Source organism: Lissotriton helveticus, chromosome 12 (assembly GCF_964261635.1).
Source record: "Lissotriton helveticus chromosome 12, aLisHel1.1, whole genome shotgun sequence".
NCBI classification, from domain to species: domain Eukaryota; kingdom Metazoa; phylum Chordata; class Amphibia; order Caudata; family Salamandridae; genus Lissotriton; species Lissotriton helveticus.
The window spans coordinates 677373622-677392908 of NC_136073.1; the positions used below are offsets into that span (position 1 = coordinate 677373622).

General features: G+C 47.8%; 1 long non-coding RNA gene across 2 annotated transcripts in view; it reads left to right on the forward strand.

The window, feature by feature from the left end:
- The window catches only part of LOC144798450 (uncharacterized), a 1486395-nt gene that overhangs the window by 20722 nt on the left and 1446386 nt on the right, over positions 1–19287 (forward strand). For both annotated transcript variants that reach the window (XR_013603538.1, XR_013603540.1), the window contains exon 2: positions 6599–6709. This is a non-coding gene — a long non-coding RNA (uncharacterized LOC144798450). The remainder of the gene's footprint in view (positions 1–6598; positions 6710–19287) is intronic.

A 19287-nucleotide genomic window follows, 5' to 3' on the forward strand; every position in this document is an offset into this window, starting at 1 on the left:
AGTCGGGTTTTCGTCCCCATCTCAGCACAGAGACTGCGCTCCTTGAGGTTTCAGAGACTGTTAAAGGTGTTCTGGACTCGGGGGGCAAAGCCATGCTGGTGATGTTGGACTTGTCGGCGGCTTTCGACACCGTCCCTCATGACGGCCTTCTCGTGAGACTTTATGAGATAGGTTTACGAGGGACGGTGTTCAGCTGGTTTTCCTCCTTTCTAGCTGGCCGCCGGCAAACGATCTGGGCCTCGCCAGATTCCGCCGCGATGCCGCCTCTGGGAGTCGGGGTCCCTCAGGGCTCGATTCTGAGCCCGACCCTATTTAATATCTTTATGACCCCTCTGGCGGCGTTGGCGGAGTCGTTTGGGGCCCGGATCGTATCCTATGCTGACGATACCCAGCTCCTCTTCTCATGTAAGAGAGGAGGAGACTTTGACGGGGAGAGTATCCGGGATTGCCTTGGGGCTGTTTTTCATTGGTTCCAACTGAACAGCCTCAAGTGCAATTCCGAGAAATCTGAGGTACTCTTTTTTGGGTGTGACACTGAGCCCAATTGGCAGGTCTGGTGGCCCATCGACATGTTTCCTCCGACTTGCTCCTCCAAAATGGCCAAGAACTTGGGGGTCAAGATGGACAATGGGCTTTCTTTAAAATCTCAGATTTTGGGGGTCTCGGGCACCTGTTTTGGCGTCCTCAGGATGCTGCGGAGGTTTCTGCCCCTGTTGTCTGAGGAGCACAGGAGGCTGACAGTACAGGCTCTGATTGGGTCCAGGTTGGATTATTCCAACATTCTCTACCTGGGCCTACCAGAATACTTGCTGCAGCGGCTCCAAGTGGTGCAGAACGCGGCCGCAAGAGCCATTTTTGGCTTAAATAGGCGGGCTAGTGCAACAGGGCTGTTGAAGACCTTGCACTGGCTTCCAGTTCGGAAACGGATTGCCTTTAAGGCTCTGACCTTGGCTTATAAAGCCCTCCATGCGGTGGGAGCAAAATATCTTCAAAAGAGAATGTCTTTTTATTATCCAACTCGCTCCCTGAGGTCTGAGTCTCTGCTTCTGGCGGTTGTCCCGCGAGTGAAGAAGGCCCGCGTGGGTGGCCGCTCTTTCGGCTTACTTGCACCACAGCTGTGGAACTCCCTGCCGCTTTCTCTGCGGGGAGCAACCAGTTTACTGGCTTTTAGAAAGGATCTTAAGACTTGGCTGTTTACTCAGTAGATCTTATTTTGTCTGTTTCCAGGTCCTCCTTGTTTTATTTCCCTCTTTTAAACGTGTTATGTTATTATGATGCAGCATTCCTTTACCAAAAAGCGCCGGGATACTCTTTTTGAGTCGCCGTGCGCTATATAAAAAAATTAAATAACATAACATAACATTGGGGTGTGGTTGGAATCGCATTGAGAGAGAAAATCTCCTTTAAATATTGTTAATTCTTATTTTTTGTGTTATCAAATCATATATTTAAATAATATGTATATGAGAAGTATAAAGCTAAAAATGAAATATAAAAAGAGGCAGAATATGGAATAAATGTTTTCCTGATACATTTACCTAGTTGATTGGGTTATTGATTGTGACGGCTCAAGTAAGCTATTTCATACAATTTAAATGTATGGGTTGTATACCATTGTAAAATAATAGAGTAGGCAAGTTATTTGTTGTTGTTAGTTTATTTCCCCTGCTCCTGCCGCTCTGGATTCTATTAGTCAGGGGCCCACATATGTTTCTCAGACTATTCTCAGCACATTGCTGTGAGGTATACTTTATTGGACAGTACAAGTTTACTGGTGGGTGTCCTATTTTTTCTTTAATTATTTACTGTCTAGGTGTGTTTGTATTTCTTTCTCTTCCCTTTGAAAAAATGTTGGTGGGTATCCCAGCACTAGATTCACTATCTGGTGTTACCCAACCTATTATGGAGAGCATCAAAACATTTGGGTTCTGTTATGTTAATAGCACTTATAGAGCACGCGATTACCCTTGGGTGTCCTGGCGCTAAGCACTGGGCCTCCTGAAAACCAGCTGGGGTGTCACCGTGAGAGAAAAGCCACGTCTTCAGGCTTTTCCGAAATGTGAGAAGATTTGGAGCATTTTTGAGAGCCAATGGGAGCTCGTTCCAGGCTCTCGAAGTGCAGTAGATAAAACTCCTACCTCCCCAATTTACTTTTTTCATCCTAGGAATTTGGGTTAATTTGGCTCTGGCAGAACTCGGTGTCCTCCTGGGCACATACCATTGGAACTTTTGCCTGAAAAATTCTGGACCAGTACCGTTGATAGCCTTAAAGACTATACAAAGAGCTTTAAAGCGAGATCTTTGTTTTATAGGTAGCCAGTGTAGCTTCCTGACCTCGCCTTTGCGAATTTAGAGGTGCCAGACAGCAGCCTGGCTGCTGCGTTCTGTGATGAAGGCTTTTCCAAATAGTTTGGTTAGGTTAACATAGGTGATAGGCTTACTGCTAGCTCTAAAGGACTGATCGATGAATGGAATAAGCTTCTTAATCATAAGAAAGCCAAAAGGACAGAGTCACATGCTTACTGCTATCTCTAAAGAACTGACCGATGAATGGAATAAGCTTCCTAATCTTAAGAAAGCCAAAAGAACAGAGTCACATGCAGACTTTATGCTTGAATATTTAAAGGCAGGTATCATCACAATAGGATCAAGAGATAGAAATTTCCCGGGACTAGTTGTAGAAATCAGAGAACTTCTTGAAAAATGGTCTTTGATATCTAATCTCTGTTTTTGCGATTGAATGATCCTCATTATAGAAAAAGATAGAGAGGTAGTTGCCATTCTCGATAAAGTAGTCCAAGAACTGGAAGAGAAACTGAGGAAATCAAGTGCACTTGATGAAGCAAAGAAAAGAAATGAAGAAGTCAACTTAGAACGTGATTTATTTAGTGATTACCTTCTTTTTTTTTTTATAAATCTTTTTATTATTATAGCACAAGAGGAAAAATATACATATCGGGTGTCATAAACGAATACAACACAGCCGTGGACGGGCAAGTGAAGTGAAAAAATACCGTACAGTCAGAATCAGCAAAGAAACCAATACCAGCCTAAAGCAGAAGCAAAACAATTAGATAGCAATGACCGCAGGCACCCCCCCACAGCACCCGCCCACCAGGAGTACAGGATATACGAGGCAGACATATGGCACCCAGATACGTTTAGGCAAAAATCAGGAGAATACGCCACATCTCTTGTGTAGTGATTGGGTGTGGCTTATTGGTGAGAAGCCACATTCAAAACAGAGTGGCCTAATGGGTTCCCGTGCCCCTCATGAATCCCATAGTGAGCCGTAAATGACACTTTGCAGTTCAGCTGAGAAAACTTCCTCTAGGAAAGCCTCTGAATGCAATCTCTAGCACCTTCCCCCTCCCCCCCCCCCACACACATATACACGGACAGCCCTGAGATAAGCAGGCACACCGGCACCAGCAAATGATCAGACAGTTGGGGGCGAGATGTCACACTTTAGGGCGCTGGGGCGTTGCCCCGCTACACACAATCAGCGATGTGTGACTAAATGAACTTAAACAATTTAAGTTAATTTAACTTACTCCAGGGCCACTCAAATTTGAATAAATAGTCCGGCGGGTCGGTGGGTCACCGGGCCACGCCAGAGGCAGTCAGGCGACAGGCGTGCAATGGCTGTTTCTGAAGGGGGTAGGGCATGCTCTGGCAGCAGGCACCAGTCACAACAACATGCTGCAAGGGTCAGTGGTGGTGGAGGGGTAGCGCAGCAGCAATCCGAGCATGTGCACTAGGCTGCACATTAGGAGACAGAAGGTTGTTTCATGCCTCAGCCCCCGGTCTCCTAATGAGCGGGGAGTATCCCCTGCTCAAACCAATCATGTTATCCTGGCACTGCTGGAGCGGCGTCTGGATTGGCTCCCAGTTCTGAGCATTGGGCGTTGAGCGTGGGCACTGTGTAACCAAGCTGCTCCAATTACTGTCATGGCTTATGAAGCCATGCAGACAGTGATTGCCCATTTATATGCTGCAGGCGCAAGTGTGACTGTGACCGTGACTTTACGTCGGAGCAGACTGCGCCACAGACACCTCCTGTTCGTGAGTGCTGCCTACTGCTCGCTTGTGCTTGGGTCCAACTACTTGGGTCACTGTGGTCACGTCACCTCAGTCGCTTAGTTTATTTAATTTAATCAACACTGACTAGTGAGTAAAGGTAAGAGACAACTCCTGTTTTCTTCCTTAACAGTTTCAGCCATTTTTGCTTTGGTGCTACAATATTTGCATTGACTAAGTATTTTAGGGAGGCGGACTTTCCAATGCAGCAAGTCCCTGGGCCCTGAAACCATCTGCCAATCCAGAGACATTCAAATGGGTCCTAGCGATAATTAGAAGACCCTCCCTCCCCTTTTATGACTGCATAATATCACCTCAGCAACTCCATACCAGCGAATCCCCTGCTGAACCAGTGAGGCCGCCACCTCAGGCCTGGGGTGGTTTATTGCAGGAGAATTAACCCGAATGCAGGAAAATTGGTGCAGCAGGGATATGGAGTGTGGCAGAGGGAAGGGGGCTTCAAGTTTTGTCGCGTTGGCTCTCGGTGCGGTTTGGGCCCACTTGGTTACTCACCGAGATAGGGGGGCCCCCACCAACTCCACAGATTCAGCAAGAGACAAGGATGGTGGCAAAGTGCAGCAGGCTGTGAAGAAGCACCTCTGGAAGGAGGGTGCCGGTCCCAGGTGCTTGATGATAGCAGACACTGGGGCCAGGATCCTGTATGCCGGTAGCCGGGAAAAGAGGGCTTTGCTGTCCTCGAACCTCGGGGAGAGGGCAAAGGCTGGCTGGCCCTTCGAGGGGTATGAATGTCCAGATGGAGCAAAGAGCTTGAGCTCCCCAGGCAACAGCCAGGTCGTGGACATCACATAGCGGGGACGCAGTTGCAGGGAAGCATTTGCCATGGAGAACTCCTCGGGGCTCGAAAAATCATTAAAAATGCACTAGACCTGCTGGTCTAGTAACCTACAAAATCTCCTCGACCTAACTGAAATGCACTTGACCTCTGACTCTGAAAGCTGAGCAAATGTGACAAGTTAACAAGTTTTAAGCATTTTTATTGCTCATTTACTTTGTGAGCAATAAAGATGCCTTTAAATCTTGCTACCTTGTCACATTTCCTCTGCTTTCAGAGGCAGAGGTCAAGTGTCAGCTTGTATTCCTACTCGCCAGAAAGGGCGGGTAGGACCTAAAAATAGCTGGTCCTGAATTAATCTGACTCGCAAATGCGAGCGGTGAGTGAATGTTTCGAGCCCTGCTCCTAAGTCGGGTGCCGGGCAGCGGCTGGGCCCAGTGCAGATCCTGCTTAAAGGCTGGTGCTGAACTCTTCGCTTGCTCAGCTGGCAAGCCCCGGAGAGAGAAGGTGCATTACCAAATAATACTGTGGAATAAAGAGCCCAAGTCGGGTTGGGCAGAGGAGATGACGCGAGAGCCCCCAAAGCCGCATATGGCGGTCCAATCGCCTCTCCAGCGGCAGGCAGGCGCGAGTCACCAAGGTCAGAGGGCTGCGGAGATCGGATGTATTCTGGCAGCTGGCAAGTCACAGACTCTGCAGAACAGGGAGGGGGCCACAGCCGATGCCCTGCCCAGGACAAGCCAGAACTGCACAAGTCAGGTCCTGAGTGTCATCCGGGTCCGGCGTGGGATTAATGAGAAGGCCATCTTCACCAATCTCCTCGCCCGGTGGGCTAATAGGGCAGCGGGTCCTGCCATCCAGAATTCACACAGATGGCGCACGGCTCAGTGGCCGTGAAGGGCAGCTGTCCCCCAGACGGTGGGCCAGGTGCAGACCGCAGGTCACGAAGGCCGCTGCAAGTCATCCAGCGCGACTGAAGTAATCAGAAATAGTAAAAGCCGTCGGACCCAATCGACTTCCCCACACTCCAGTAAGGGATTGAGCCACAGGATGTTACGACAAGGCCGGCCCCGGAGTGATTATGGGACTCTTAATAGAATAAAGAGAAATGAGAATGTATTGATTCTGGGAGGGTGAGGGGATATTTCTGAAGGAGAGGATTATGGTAACAAACAAGTCCTTGTAATGGGTTTGTATTTAGCTGTTTCAAATAAATTAGGCTTTAAGTATAGAAATACGTCTCCTTCGTGGAGTCTTTCAACTTACCACAGTCCTGAACGAAGGAATGTAACGCACCTTAAGTGTATACTGAGCAGCCAATTGATGTCCTGTTCGATGCAGTGTGCAATGTGATGCATACCTACTGCTCAGTTATTTTATTTTTCTCTCTATGTTTTGTAAGATGTTTGTTTAAACTAAATAAAAAAATAGCTTTCTTTCACTGCATAATTATGATCGCTGCGGTTGCCACTTAATCCTTCATCTGCTGCATAATCTGCAGATTTAACAAAAAATGTGTTTCTAGCACAAACGTGTCAAAAGTTACTAAAAACGTGGTGATGTGTTCCTGCACTAGTGCAAGACACTTCACAAAGGTTATCTGGGTGTGGATGGATGGGTTGTCGGACGGACTGGTTCCTGCATGTGAAGGCTGAGGGGCGCTGTCTCATCTGTGAGAGGACCGTCTGTGTATGGTTGAGTAAATTGTTATATTTTTATTTTCAGCACCTTAAAGCCTGACAAGCATCACTAATTTTTGGGCGAAGAACAAGAGGCCCCAGCCTCCTTTGCTTCTCTTTTACCCCGGCTACAACCCAGCAAACACCAGTGTTAAAGGTAAGGAAACTGATGCTATTTTTTTTACATTGGAGTTAGGGCTATGTATGTGGTCACTCTACGTGGTGGTTGGGGTGGGTGCACATTTTGAACACTGTACGCTCAGTGGATGGAATTTAATAATAGCCTTATCCCTGTGCTTTGGACAATAAAGGTTGTTAAAGGCACTATCTATCCCTTGCCTTGTTTAAGACCCTCAAGCAGTGTCTGTTTCCGTGCCTTCAGCAACCAGTATAAAAGGGGGTGGTGATGAATGGAGCATCTGAACCAATCAAACATTCACACCCAGTCAACAGATCTGGGTTTAATCCATCACCGTTCTTTAGCTCACTCCGCCACCCCAGTTCAGACATGGCCATATGCAAATCAGTCTGACCCTGTGCCTCATGGGAACAGTCCAGCCCGAACTGCCAAGCCATGCCTTCCCTGGACCGGAAACAAGCTTCCGAGGACCGGTTTCTGGCATTTCAGCCGTCTTCAGCCCGGCTTGCTTGAATCCAGTGACAAAGTGAGCAAGGGACTCACGTCTGAACATACCCTGCCAACTTATGGCGAACAAAGTGGTACAAAAGGGGGGTGGTGATGGACGGAGCATCTGAACCAATCAAACACTCACACTCAGTCAACAGATCTGGGTTTAATCCATCGCCGTTCTTTAGCCCACTCTGCCACCCCAGTCCAGACATGGCCATATGCAAATCAGTCTGACCCTGTGCCTCATGGGAACAGTCCAGCCCGAACTGCCAAGCCATGCCTTCCCTGGACCGGAAACAAGTTTCCGAGGACCGGTTTCTGGCATTTCAGCCGTCTTCAGCCCGGCTTGCTTGAATCAAGTGGCAAAGTGAGCAAGGGACTCACGTCTGAGCATACCCTACCAACTTATGGCGAACAAAGTGGTACAAAAGGGGGTGGTGATGGACGGAGCATCTGAACCAATCAAACACTCACACCCAGTCAACAGATTTGGGTTTAATCCATCACCGTTCTTTAGCCCACTCTGCCACCCCCAGTTCAGACATGGCCATATGCAAATCAGTCTGACCCTGTGCCTCATGGGAACAGTCCATCCCGAACTGCCAAGCCATGCCTTCCCTGGACCGGAAACAAGCTTCCGAGGACCGGTTTCTGGCATTTCAGCCGTCTTCAACCCGGCTTGCTTGAATCCAGTGGCAAAGTGAGCAAGGGACTCACGTCTGAGCATACCCTGCCAACTTATGGCGAACATTGGTAACAATATATCTGTAAGAAACATTAGTTAGTTATAAATTCCTTACCTTAGAATTACCCCCAGGCATCAGACTGGATCCGTAAAGTTTTTCGTCAGCAGTACCTCTGCGCGTCAGAAGGTGGCGTCGTCCAGCTCCACATTCGTCATTGGCGTTGTGTCGCGTGCTGACATCAGTTCTATACACGACTTTCCGTGCTAGAAACGCAGAGCCATGCAAGACACTGACCACTAGGTCACAAAACTAGGGCCCTGAAAGGATAACCTTAACCCTAGAAATCAATTAGCAGAAATAAGGAATCTATAACTGTTTCTTACAGATATATCATTACCGAAGGTAAGTCGCTTGTTCATCTGAAAGAAACACGATAGTTATAGATTCCTTACCTTAGAATAGATACCCCAGCAATACCAACCCTGGGGTGGGTCTGCGAACCAAGATCACACCAGAAAGTCCTGGAGAACAGAACAGCCAAAGAAGCCATCTCTCCGAACTTGACTGTCAAGACAGTGGTGCTTTGTAAAAGTGTGCAACGAAGCCGACATAGCTGCCTGACAGTTGTCATGCAGAGAAAGGCCTCTTCCCAGAGTGGTGGTTGCCACCGTCGCCCTGGTGGAATGGGCGCGCAGTCCCACTGGAGGCTCCTTCTTTGCTAAAGAATAGCAATCTTTGATACACAAAACGACCCTGCGGGAGATAGTTCGTTTGTGAACGGCCCGATCTTTCTTGGCGCCCAGTACCCAAAAAGAGCTGGTCATCCACCCGGAACTGTTTGGTGCGATCCAAATAAAAGGAAAGCTCATGTTTTGGGTCCAGACTGAGGAGCCTCGCTTCCTACTTCGAAGGATGCGGAGAGAGACAGAAGGTGGGCATGGTGATGGTCTGCCCGATGTGGAAGGCAGTGACTACCTTGGGTAGGAAGGATGTACGAATGCAGAGAACAACTTTGTCTGGATGCACAGAAAGAAAAGGAGGCTTAGAAGAAAGTGCCTGGAGCTCACTCACCCGTTTGGCAGAGGTGATGGCCATCAAGAAAGCAGTTTTGAGGGTTAAGAGCCTCAGAGGACAGTTGTGAAGCAGCTCAAAGGTAGCACACATTAAATAAGTTAAAACTAGGTTTAAGTCCCACTGAGGCATAACGAAAGGAATAGTAGGAAAGAGATGAGTTAGGCCTCTCAAGAAACGATATACCACCGGGGACTTAAAAAGAAAAGGCTGATCTGGGAGCCGAAGGAAGGCAGAGATAGCCGAGAGATAGCCCTTGATAGTGCCCAGAGCAGAGTCCTGCTGGGCCAAAGCAAAGAAAGAAGGAACAAAATAACCTCAGAAAGAGGGGCAGAGAGGGGATCCACAGCCTTTGCTGTGCACCATGCCACAAATTTGTTCCACTGCTAGGAGTACGTCTTAGTGGAGGGCCACCTGGCTGCCAGAATTACATTGCAGACTTCGGGAGGCAGGTCGAATGACGTCAACTGCCACCGCTCAATCTCTACGCAAGGAGGTGGAGGCTGGACAGATTCGGGTGGAAGACCGTCCTCTCTTGCTGCTACCAAAGAACCTCCCAAAGAGGCAGACGGGTTAGAGGATCGATGGCCATAATGAGCAGCTCGGGATACCAAACTCTCCGTGCCCAATCTGGAGCCATAAGAATGACTTGGGCCCTGTCGCGCCTGATCTTCTTAAGCACTCTGGGCAGAAGTGGTATAGATGTACAACACACCGCAACTCCACTTGCGACAAAGTGTCGCCTAGCGAGTACCGCCTTGAAAATTCCAACACTCCGAATTGCTGACATTGCACGTTCTCTTCGGGGGCGAATAGATCTAACCAAGGCTCTCCCCAAGGTTGAAAGAGACCTTGCACCACCTCCAAGTGAAGATTCCATTTGTGATCAATCATGCACCTGCAGCTGAGTCTGTCCGCTCTGGTGTACAGTGAACCTGCCAGGTGTTGAACCACCAGGGATATACCCTGATGTTCCAGCTATGTCCAGATGCGGAGAGCCTCCTGAGATAGGGTCCACGACCCCACCCCACCCCACCCTGTTTGTTGCAGTACCACATGGCTGTGGTGGTGTCCGTGATCACCTGCACTACTCTTCCCCGGACAGAGGGAAGGGATGCTTTGAGTGCAAGATGAATTGCCCAAAGCTCCAGAAGGTTGATGTGGAGCTCGGACTCCGCCAGAGACTAGAGGCCTCTGATCTCCGTCTCTCCCATGTGGCCACCCCATCCTAGAAGGGATGCGTCAGTCACCATTGTGTGGTCTGGTTGGGGAAGGGAGAGGGATCTGCTGTTGACCCAATCCTGGTTCGTGAGCCACCACTGCACTTGTCGTGCAGTGCCCTCCGAGATCTGAAAGCAATCGGACAGATTCTCCTGATGCTGCGGCCACTGGAATTTCAGGTCCCACTGCAGAGCCCACATACACCACCTGGCATGATCGACCAGCAGGATGCTGGAGGCCATGAGGCCCAGCAGCCTCAGGGTCCTTCTGACCGAAACCCGGGATAGAGGCGGAAAGATCAGAATCATAGCCTGAATATCCCGGACTCACTGTTCGGGAGGATAGACCCGAAACCGAGTCGTGTCCAGAACCGCTCCGATGAAGAGTAGCTTTTAAGAGGGAACATTGATGGAGAACCTCAGCGAATGCAGGATGTCGGCCGTAATTTGAAGGTGGGAGATGACTGCCTGGGGCGTGCCCGCCTGCAACAGCCAGTCGTCAAGATTGGGGAAGACTAAAACCCCTGATCTGCGCAGATGAGCTGCGACCACGGCGATCACTTTCGTGAACACCCGAGGGGCGCTGGTAAGGCCAAAGAGAAGCATGGTAAACTGAAACTGTTCGTGGCCTACCGTGAACCGCAGGTAACGCCGGTGGGCCGGCAGGATGGGAATGTGAAAATAAGCATCCTGCAGGTCCAATGCTACCGTCCAGTCTTTCGGGTCGAGGGCAGACCAGGCCTGAGGAAGCGTCAACATCTTGAACTTGAAGCGTTTTAAAAAAAAAAATGTTTTTATTGACAATCCATGAAGACACAACAAAGCACCTAACAATACAGTGATAAAGAAACAATGAGGATCACGTCAAACATTTTTGTTGTAATACTTAGAGCTACTTAAACCATAAATTCAAAACAAACAAAATTGAGGAATTACATACACATATAAGGGAGACACAGCTAAATAAAACACTAACCAAAGCAGGCTGTTCAAACAAAGTGAGATTTACATAATTATAAATCCATATAGGCCACAACTGGGCCCCATATCTCCCGGCTTAATTTCATTTTGCGTCTTCCTTTAATAGCGTAGAGACTATATTCCAAGTTAAATATTGACAAAAATCTTGCTCTCCATAATTCAAAGGACGGAACCTCCTTTTGCAACCACATTGAAGCAATACAAAGTCTGGCCACTGCTGTGGCTAGAAAAATCAAATAGTGAGATTTGTGAGCTAGTTGATTAATTACAGTACCCTCCTCCACCCCCAGCAATACCTGCGCTGCAGATAATTGGACCGGGTCCCCCAAAATCTCAGTTAGAAACTTTTCAATATGACTAAAAAGAGTGTTCTGGTGCTCGCACATATAAAAGACATGTACCACATCAGCGGCATCAGACCCCCAGCGAAAGCACTTCCCCTCATTAGGTCTCCCCATTTAGATATTTTAGCTGGGGTGTAATATAGATAAAAAACGGTCTTATAGTGCTGAGCAGAGAGGTTTGCTGACAGAAACAATTTCCCAGCTAATTCGATCGAAGTTTCCAACCTCGTGCCAGATCATCCCAACCTGATAGCTGGCCTAACGGCTAGGGCGTTCGACCTCGGACCTGGGGATCTGGGTTCGAGTCTCGGTAACGACGCCAAAACCTCCTGTGATTCTGCAAAACCTCCTGTGATTCTGGGCAAATCACTTAATCTCCCCGTGCCTAAAATATGAATTTGTGTCCGTCCTCATGTAACGTAACTGGTGCTATGTAAAGTGCTCTGATACCTGATTCGGTTCGGGTCTAGTTCGCGCTATATAAAACTCTGCAAAAAAAAAAAAAATCATTCTCACAAACATCCAACAACATAGTATATAATGTACCAATCCGGGCCCGCTTCCTTACTGCCTCAATAAGGGGATAAGCTTGGATTTCCCATCGAGCTTTGAGCTCATAGTCCCGAACTTGTAAATATTTTAAAAAATCAGACCGAGACAGATGAAATTGCTCCCCCCATGTATCAAAGGACACTAGTCCCTCATTATCAAATAAATCACCAATAGTACAGATCCTTTTGTCACGCCAATTGTCCACCTCCCGATCCCAAAATACCGATGGTAAAAGAGTTGTTGCATTTACCGGAGTATACCAAGATACCTTTTCCATCTTATACTTCTTCCTAATAGTTAACCAAACCCGGTAGGCATCATTCATAACTTTAAATCTAGTACGCTTATAGTAGCTCCTATCAAGATTTATAAAAAGCCGATTTTTTTTGCCTCGCTGCCCAACAACATTTGATAGATGGATGGTGATTTGGCCATACTAGTTGGTTCTACCCCCGTTAATAGTATATTCATGTGCTGTAGCATACAAACATAATAATACAGCGTAAAGTCTGGGACCGCCCAGCCTCCTTGCAGCCACGGTAGGGTCATATACCGCATAGCTCTTCGCGCTTTACCCTGAGGCCATAAGAACCTCGCACATAATGATTGTAATAAAGCGAGATTTACACGGGAAATCTCTAAGGGCACAGAACGAAAAAAATATAATATTTTTGGTAAGATTACCATTTTGAGAACATTACATCTGCCAACCATGGACAGATGTAAGCACTCACATTGATCAAATTGTTTACGTGCAGCCAACAATAATCTTGCCCAGTTAACCTCGACCATTGCCCTTATACATACCCGAATCGTAATCCCCAAATAGTATACCTCATTGAGAGCCCTTTGATCATCAAATGCCTCTATATTATCACAAAGTATTTGTGTTTTAGATGTATTTAATTTATATCCAGACACTTCCCCGTATTGTGCAGCAAGTGATTCTATCTCAGGCATAGCAGTTGCCGGATTAGGAGTTACTACCGCTATATCGTCCGCGTATGCAAAAACGCAGTATTGGTCTTGCCTCAATATGACTGATTCGATCCTAGAACAATATTCTAGCATTTTTTTAAAGGGGTCAATGTATAAAGAAAATAATAGGGGGGAGCAGGGGCATCCCTGCCGTGTCCCACGTGTAATCTGTACAGGTTTGGATTCCAGACCCATTACACAGATTCGGGCGACAGGTTGGCGATCTAATATTTGTAAAGCGGAAACAAACCGTTGTCTAAACCCCCCGATGAATCATAACTGCCCACAAAAATCCCCATGCGACACGATCAAAAGCCTTCTCGGCATCTAATAATATCAAACTAAACGGATCCCCTCAACAGTTAGCACTGTCCAACAATGTTATGACTCTATTAATATGATTCGTCGTCCCCCGTTTGGGGATAAATCTGTGTTGTCGGATCGAGACTAAGGGTGTTATAACTTCTGCCAGCCGAGTCACAAGGATTTTTGAGTAGATCTTTCCATCTGCATTTAAAAGGGAGATTCGGCGATATGAAGCCGGGTGATCTGGGGGCTTATCTTTCTTTTTAAATACTACTATACTGGCTTCATCCCAAGTTAGCGGGGACACACCTGTCTGAGCAAGTCCGAATGTAGCCAACATATCATACTTCAAAACACCAAAAAAGGTTTTGAAAATTTAAAGTGGGAGTTTGTCCGGCCCTGCAGCTTTACCCGATGCTAAGTCATTTACAGCTCTTTCTAATTCTTTTAAAGTGATAGGGGCCTCCAATAACTCTGCTTCCAAATCCCCCAAATTACTGTCGCAGAACCGATGTATCAAAGGTTCCGCCTTTTGCGAATCATACTCTTCCCCAGTATACAGGGCCGCGTAGAAATCATGGAACACCTAAAGAATCCCAGCCTCATATTCTACACGATTCCCTCTAGAATCAACCATAGAACTAATTCTCTGGGAGGCCTCTTTTACTCTAAGTTTTTGTGCAAGACACCGTCCACTAGCCTCCCCATAGTCATAATTCAGTTGTTTTTTTGCTAAATATTTCTTCGCTGACTCTTGGCTCCAATGAAGATTGACTTTGGCCTTACACTTAGCCACCTCAGATAATAGATCACTAAGAGAGCCACTTTGTATCCCCAACATAAGCTTTTCTTCTGCCTCTATCAAAGCTAAATATAATTCCTGTAATAAAGTCTGGGATTGTTTTTGCTTATGGAAACCAAAGCTAAGAACTTCCCCCCTGAATGCGGCTTTAAAAGTGTCCCACACCCACCCTATACTTGTGCTACCCCGATTAATCCGAAAAAAGCGCTCAATCCAATCTTTCATTTAGGTAACAAACTTAACATCTAACAATAGTTTCCTATCAAAAGAAAAACTTAGTGGGATAGATGCCATCCGTGTAAATGCTAAAGTTAACAACAGAGGGCCATGATCTGAAGTGACCCGTGGATATACCTGTATTCCAGCATCCACCAATAAATGTTTCGAAGTAAAAAAATAATCCAGCGTTACCAACTTCTGATGGGGACTAAAGTAAAATGTATAACCAGGCTCCCCCCCCCCCCTCAGAGTAGCCCAAGCATCCACCAAACCATGAGCATCTAAGAAAGATTGAAGTGCTTTGAATACCCAGGGCTTCCTCCCACTGTACCTATAAGTTACATCCTGTAAAGATTTAGGGCCAAGGTGAATATTTAAATCACCACAAACAATCAGTGGAGTGGGCCATAGGGCCAATTCTACGTTTAGCCACTCTAAAATCAGCGCCTCATCAAAATTTGAGCCATGAATGGAACATATCGCAAATTTATGCTTCCCACTAATACATTCAGCTATCGCCCACCTCCCTTGTTTGTCAGCCAATGTTCTACCCGTACTCTGTAAATGTTTTTTGGTTTAAATTGCAACGCCCCGAAATTTGATTGATTGTTCCGTATTAATCAGTACCATATAACATAACTCCAAGAGTAGCTTCCTTTTAGCCCAAGTTATGTGAGTTTCCTGCAAGCATATCAAATCACACTGCAGCACCTGCAACTCACTTCCGACCCGCTGTCTTTTATTAAGGTGATTCAAGCCTTTAACATTCAGAGAGCCAAGCCGAATGCCACTACCCCTCATCTAAACCCCTATATTTTAACCTGCCCCATTGCTTCAAGTTCAGAAAAATAGTGTCTTCATGGATTATTTTCTTTTTTTCTCCAACCCACAACCTACCCCCTACCCTCCTACCACCCCCCCTGTACTCCTCCCCTCTTCCCCCTTCCCCCCAAAAGCGGGCGTAAGGACCATGTTCTCAGTGATGGCGAGAAGTTGTGAACCCCTCCTCCCCCCAGACTCCACCCATGACCTACCCACCTCAACATAATCGTCGTAGATCAACATTAAATTTCCGTAACACATCTTCAAAAATCTTAACCACATGCTGCATTACTAAACACAGAAAAAAAGAATATCTAATTTCACCATTTGCAGCACTTTTATATTTACTGAGACTCGTATTCTGTCTTATAACTGCAGCTTCGTCATATACAGCACATCATCCCCCTGTTTCTACATTGTGAGCCTATCCCAGGGATCATTCAAGGAAAAAACTGGAGAAAAAAAAACTACCACAATAGCTAAAAGTACTAACAAAAACAAAAAAAGAAGAGAAGATCCATTATAGGCTTCACATTGTTTTCAAAAAATCCTGCGCAGCAATCTCTGACACAAAATTTGTTTAGCAGGATTTAAGAGAAAAGCCTGACCACCTTTGGCCTGAAAAACAGGGATCAGCTGCCACATTTTCCACCTTTGTTGAACTGTAGCCTGGCAAAAATTGGGGCGCACAAAAAATGTGCACCCTTTACCAGACCGGCTCGAGCTCCGCCCAATTGAAGAAACAGTGTTCCTCCTTCTGTTCGAGCTCGGGTAAGGTTGCATCCGTATCTGTCAGTTTCCAGTTCTCCATTTGCTGTATAGAAAGAGGGGAAAATGTCTTGTTCATATGTCTGTGGGGTGTATCATGACATAAGGGGTCGTCCCGTTCCCCCCTGTCACACGGCGCTGCGGAGCGTATGTCTGTCAGGTGCGGCAGGACGCCTTGGCGGTTTTGCGGAGTCTCCGCAGCGGTGAGAGCAGAGTGAAGGCTGCGTAGCGGGCGGAATAGGCGTGCCGGATCATCCGCAGCTGTGCCTGTATTTTTGGTGTGTGGTGCAGCGAAGAGCCTGGAGACGAGATTTTCTTTTTTTTTTTTTTATGCTGCTACGGCTGGAAAGGAGGCATGGTTCCGAAGGGGAGTACGAAAGGTGCTAAAGCCCGGGGCGCCGCTACAAATATGGGAGCCGCGGAGGCCATGGCAGGGTGTAACACGGGGACAGCTACAGCTGCTGCGGACCCTCTGCAGGTGGTTAATGGTGGCGGGAGAGCAGCTCTGGAAGGAGGGAGGTCGAGCAGCTCTGGAAGGAGGGAGGTCTGCAGGGGATCAACCTCGGGATATTTCAGGAATGGATAAAGACATAGATCCTCGTGCCCCAGCTATGGAAGGAAATGCAGGGCGTTGTAGCAACAGGAACCGGCAGCAAGGTACCCCCCAAAAGGAGCAGGCCGGCAGACAGAGGGAGAAATGGACGCAGCCCTCCGCCTAGGCCGCCACCTTGGATGAAACCAGAGAAGCGAGACCGGAAGACGGCCCCAAACGCAGACCCCCAGCTCCGGCAATCAAGGACAGGCACAGCAGGATGGCCGGTGCATTAAGGAAGCTGGTGTTGGGAAGCAACTGGTACCACAGCGTGGGCCTGGAGGAGCTAACCGGAGTGCCTGACCTTAAAATGGTGGCCTCCTTGGACAATGCCTGGCCTCAATAGTGCTGTGTATGAGAAGAGTAGGCCGCATGTTGTGAGGTCCGAGTAGAAGGAGAGGGAATCCATGCACACCTGCATAAGTTCAGTGGCGAGGTGCCTGCGGCAGGCTTAAGTGAGTCAACCAAGTGCCAGGCCCTAGAGCAAGGATCTTTTGTGCAAAACCCTGGCTTTGCTTCTACGACCCTGTGGGACCAACCAGGAAAGCTTTAACTAAGAGGCGTGAAGTTGGTGACTGGGAGCCCATCCTTACCTAAACCTCCTGAGATCTACCACATCATAAGACCCACAGCCCGTGGCACCCATATCCCAGGTGCTCTTAGATAACCCATAGAGGGAGAGAGGTGGCTGCCCCACTCCCAACAGAAGGGCACACTATGCAGAGGGAGGAGAGGGCACTGCCCTTGCTGCCTGCATGGGGAAAAAGGACACTACCATCTAGGCAGATTAATGACCACCACCAGCTAGAACAACTAAAGGAGGCCAAACAAAACAATATCGACCCCAGCCGCCACTGGGGGTAGAAGGTCTCAGTGTCATAAGAGTAGCAAATCCACCAGGGTCACCAGACAAACTACCACACTGAGTGGGAAGCCCCTAGATATCGAACACACAACAACACCCTAAAGCGGCGGGACACCGGGGTGGGACGTGGAGGGCACTTTGCTGGCAGCCTGAGGGGACTACAGGATAGGCGGAGCGCTCCATGGAGTCAAATAAAGAAGACCTCCTGACTCCTCTGCAAGACTTGCAAAAAGAATGAGGGTAGAACTTAAAGGCGATCTCCAGACATCACTAGAAGCACTCCGCACCGACATACAAGTTAAACTCACCTCCCTCCAACAGGACGTAGGCTCCGTGGGTACCCGTACACTGGACCCAGAAACAAAAATGCAGTAAACTGACCACCGTGTGAACCAGACAAAGGAATCAATGGACACCGTCAAGACTCAACTTCAGAACTCGCTCCTAAAATCCGAAGGCCTAGAAGACAGATCTCTGAGAGAGAAATTAAGGCTGAGGGACCTGGAAGAGGGAGCTGAGGGGTCTGATCTAGAGGCATTTGTGATCGGTCTCTTTGCAGAATTACAAGGTGCAACGGGAACGAAAGTCAAGATAGACCGAGTCCATAGATTGGGGCCTCTGGGACAGAACTCCAAAGGGCGGTCAAGAGATGTCCTGGCCAAACTCCACTCCTTCAAAATCAAGGAGTCCATACTGCAGGTGGTCCCAAGATGGGGGAGGTCACTTTTCAAGAATTTACATTCAACCTCTTCCAGGATATTACTCTCGCCACCCTTGCACGCTGCCAACAGTTCAGACCTATCACCGAGAAAGTTCGAATAGACAACGTCAAATAAAGGTGGACAAATCCTTTTGGCTTGGTATTCACCCTCCAAAACAAAAGCCAACATGTATCTGAACTCAGCGAGGCAGCAAGGGCGGTGGGCCTGGAAATCCCCAATCTGAGTCTGGCGGAGGAAGATGAGCAAAGCAACCGGGACCACAATGGATCAGAGAGGAGGGAGAGCAATGGAAAATACAAGCTAGAAAGCGCCAACCCCACAAGTAAAGTGAATAGACTAACGGAAGAGCCAACTCTTCCGTGCTGGACCCCGACGACCGGAGATCTGTTTAGGGGCCACAGAAAAGATGAACCAGAGGCTAGCGACATCTACATGCTACCAGGGCATGCTCCAGAGAGACCTCGACCATCTCCAGGATTTCTCAAGTAGGGGGAAGGAGACCTCTTACATAGTGGGTTACACCGAAGGATAGTAAGAATGATGGACAGTTCAGGCTATAGTTAGGCCGTCTTTTCTTAAACTAGGTAAATATATGCACCTTGCACTAGTAGACATCGACCTAGATGTCCCCTGTGAAACTTTCTTGAGAGACAACAAGTTTTTCATGGTAATCTCTCCTCGTTTGTTTATATTCGGGTTATTTTGCTGGGTATGTGTTTTATGGGGTTTTGGTGCATGGGATGGGATTTGTGCTCAGGAGTTTGGGCCGTGGGGGGTGGTGGGGTGCCCAAAGGAGACATCTAGGGAGGCATACAGGGAGGCGGGGAAACCGGCCAATGGCTATGGGCAGACAATGGAGAGAACATGAACCCAACTAAGTAACCACAATGGTAATCACTACACTAACATGGCACATAAAGGGGCTCAATTCTCCAGCAAAGCGCCATAAGTTATGGAAATATCTCTTAGATGCCTGACATGATGTGGTGGCGCTTCAAGATACCCACTTGAAAAGGACGGAAGAACACAGGCTCCGACACAGAGCATACCCAGTCATATACAAGTCTTCATCCCCTAGCAAGCACAATGGGGTGGCACTTCTCTTTCATTCCTCCCCAGCCAGAGGGTAGCAAGACGGACAGAGAGGGGCAGTTCATTATGGTTAAGGGAAAACTC